Source organism: Chaetura pelagica, unplaced genomic scaffold (assembly GCF_000747805.2).
Source record: "Chaetura pelagica isolate M959 unplaced genomic scaffold, ChaPel_1.0 scaffold299, whole genome shotgun sequence".
Lineage (NCBI taxonomy): Eukaryota > Metazoa > Chordata > Aves > Apodiformes > Apodidae > Chaetura > Chaetura pelagica.
In genome coordinates this window covers 1,435,128-1,435,397 of record NW_009954507.1, presented here as the reverse complement: position 1 = coordinate 1,435,397, position 270 = coordinate 1,435,128, and positions in this window count along the sequence as shown.

The following is a 270-nucleotide window of genomic DNA, read 5'->3' as shown; positions in this document are numbered from 1 at the left end:
GGAGCGGGCTGGCAGGCAGCAGGGCAGCAGAGCGGGCTGGCAGGCAGCTCCCAGCAGCGGGGACGGGCGGCAGCACGCAGCAGGAACAATGGCGGCGGCAGGCTGTGTGTGTAGACGACCGCCTCGCACACACGAGGAGAGAGCGAGCGAGAGAGAGAGAGGGGCGTGTCGCGCTGCCTCTCTCATGGGGTTCTTCGGCGCCAGTTTTGCATTTCCGGGCTTTTCAGCCAATCAGGCGGGACCTAGTCCTGCCCCTGCTTCTGGCCACGG